Raw genomic sequence first — 3,325 nt, forward strand, 5'->3', positions numbered from 1 at the left:
GATAAACAACTAGATAGTCAGATCCCACACATACCAAGCATTTCAACAACATACACACAATATGCTCGATATGTGCAAATACAACATGGCATCACAACATGACTCTACAACTCAAGTATTTTATTCAATAGGCTCCGAGGAGCGAGATATTACAAACATGGGTCTCATGACCCAACAAGTCAAAGCACACACGGAAGCTTAACATGTCTGAGTACAGACAACTATAAATGAAAAAGGCTGAGAAGCCTGACTATCTACCAGATCCTGCCGAGGGCACAAGATCGTAGCTGAGGTAACAAGCTAAACATCGAAGTCCAAGCGGTACTACTAGTGAGACTGAAGTCTCTCTTCAAAAACATAAAATAGGCAAACGTGAGTACAAATGTACCCAGCAAGACTTACATCAGAACTATCTACATATGCATCATTATCAACAAAGGGATGGTGGGGTTTAACTGCAGCAAGCCAGCTTTGACTCGGTGGCTAACCTGAACTACGACTGCAAGTAACTCTTTTGAGGTGGCGCACACGAGTCCACATATTCACCATATCAATACACCACTATGGATCCGCTCCCGTCTCCCTACGAGAACGCCATCCATAGCACTCACGCTTATCTTGCGTGTTTTAGAGTATCCACTTCAAGTTATCTATGAACTGTACAGGCAACCCAGAAGTCCTTTTCCGCGGACACAGCTATTCGAATAGATGATGTTAACCCTGCAGGGGTGTACTTCTTCACACATGCTCTCACCACTTACCACCGTTTACACGACATGTACTCGGCAACCTTCAAGCGGAAGCCCAGCGAGGGTGTCGGCCACGACCTGACTAACCACACAAGTCTCTAGTCCAGGTTTATCGCCTATTCGGGTTCCATCTGCAAGGAGATCCGGCCGGGGTGTCACTCACGGCCCCAAACGATGTGAGCAGGGTTCCCAAGCCCACCTCGACGGGTGGATCTACGCTTGGTACACCGTGCCACTGTGCCTAGTCTGTCCCAAGCCCACCTGTACCGGGTGCCACTTGGTAGACTACTAACACTACCTACAAACACCAGAAACTAGTTGCAACTCCTGGACAGAGATCATGTTGATTAATAAGTCGAGAGGGGTCGAGTTACCGGAACCCAATGTGTGGTAGTAACTGTTCATGGATCACAAACACAGAACTCAGTTCCTGAGGACGGCTACAATGAGACAACCCACCATGTACTCCTACATGGCCTCTCACCGCTACCTTTACCAAATCGTGTTCACACACTTAGCTCACACACAGTAGGACATGTTTACACACCTCCGATTCATCCCCGATGAATCAGACCGGACTCAACTGTAAGCAGTAGCAGGCATGACAAACAAGCATGAATGAGTAGGCACAACAGGGCTCAAACAACTCCTACTCATGCTAGTGGGTTTCATCTATTTACCGTGGCAATGACAGGTCATGCAGAGGATAAAGGGGTTCAGCTACCGCAACAAGTAACAGATGAATCGTTGTTGTCCCAATGCATTAAAAGATAGCAGGAGCGAGAGAGTGGGATTGTATCGGAATGAACAAGGGGGTTTTGCTTGCCTGGCACTTCTGAAGATAATATAGCTCTTCATCGGTGTCCTCAAACTCATCGTCGGAACCGCGTCTACTGAGAGGGGGCAAACACCGGCAAACAAGGAAGAACACAATCAATGCAATGCACAATATGATGCATGATCATGACATGGCAATATGTTGTAGTTTGAGCTAATGCAACTAGCAACCAGATTAAATGAAGTTGGTTTGAATCCAAGATTCAAATTCAAACTCCATATGTGGATCTTAAAATGCCATTTATATGATTTGTGCTAATCAGCAGCTATAAGTTGTTCTAACATGCATGAAAATGGTACAGATGGATAGATTGGATTTTTTTGATCATTTTTCATATATAAATTATTTAATTTGGAGTTACGGTTGAATTTCTATGAATTTTAGAAGTTTATACAATTTTCTGGAATTTCCTGGTTATTTTAAATTAGACTAAAACCAGAAAATAGTTTACTGGGTCAGCATGACATCATGCTGACGTAAGCAGGTCAACGGGCATGGTCCAGGTCAAACCTGACCAGTGGGGTCCACTGGTCAGTGACCCAGTGCTGGTTAGTGTGGCTGACAGGTGGGGTCAGGTCAACAGCCACGACAGCAAAGTCAACCTGACATGTGGGCCCAGTGGATTAGTCTAAGTTAAACAGGGAATAAATCCCGGGGTTAATTAGAGGGTGGGGCCCATCCGTCAGTGGCACACCGCTAAACTAACCGCTTGGTTAGTGACTAACCTAACCTATTGACGCCAAGTCAGCGAACGGCGTTTAGCCGCCGGTGACGAAATCCCGCGGCGGTGGCTCGCCGGCGTTGCTCGGGATGGCGCTACGGGCGTCGGCTGGATGCGATAGAGGCACCAAAGGAAAGCCCATCCTCGCGCGCATCCAGGGGAGCCCGCGGAAGGCTGCGAGGTGGCCGGAATCCTTGCCGGCGTCGAGCTGTGCGGCTGCCGGAGCTCGGGGTCGAGGCTACGGTGTACGGAAGAGCGAGGCAAGTGGTGCTATGGCCTCCTGTGAGCACGCTAAGCACAACTACATGCTCGATTGGGTCAGGTGAGGTTGCTAGCTGCGGCAGTGATGATCGCGGCGGCGGTGAGCTCACGGTTGCGGCGGTTAGCGTGGTTAGGGGAAGCAGACGACCGTGGGGAGAGGGGGAAACGGGGCAGGAGCTCACAGGGAGGTTGTCGAGCAGCTCAGTGGGCTCGGGGAGGTGGCGGAGACGGCGAATCGGACGGCAGCATCCGGCGGCCATGGACGGGGAAGAAAGGTCGCGGCGTCGTCCTCGGGTCGTCCGGCCTTGCGTTGGTTGGTGGAGAGGTGCTTGGGGTTGGGGAGGAGCACGTGGGCTGGTCAGAGAAGCGAGGGGGAGGCGGTGGCCGCGGCAGCAGCAAGCGGCGGCGATGGCAGTGTTCGGTGGCGCCGCGGAAAGATGCAGAGTAGGGGGAGGAGGTCCAGCAAGAGAGGGGAGAGGTGCAGAGGGTCCGGGCGGTGCCGAGGAGTGGCTTTGAGGCTTTGCCATGTTGTCCAAGCGGGGCAGGCAGCCAGGGAGCTACGTGGTGAGCTCGGCGTGCGTGGGCGCGCTCCTCTATGCCTGCCTGGTGAGAGGAAGCAGGTGGCTGGCACGGGCCAGCACAGTGCTGGGCCGGCCAGTGGGCTGCGAGGTGGGCTGCGCCAGGTAGTTTCCTCTCTCTCTCTGTTTTCTATTTTAATTACTATTTTCTAATTTTCTGCAACTTTGTGGGTTTATT

The sequence above is a fragment of the Triticum aestivum genome, chromosome 2B, assembly GCF_018294505.1.
Source record: "Triticum aestivum cultivar Chinese Spring chromosome 2B, IWGSC CS RefSeq v2.1, whole genome shotgun sequence".
Classification (NCBI taxonomy): domain Eukaryota; kingdom Viridiplantae; phylum Streptophyta; class Magnoliopsida; order Poales; family Poaceae; genus Triticum; species Triticum aestivum.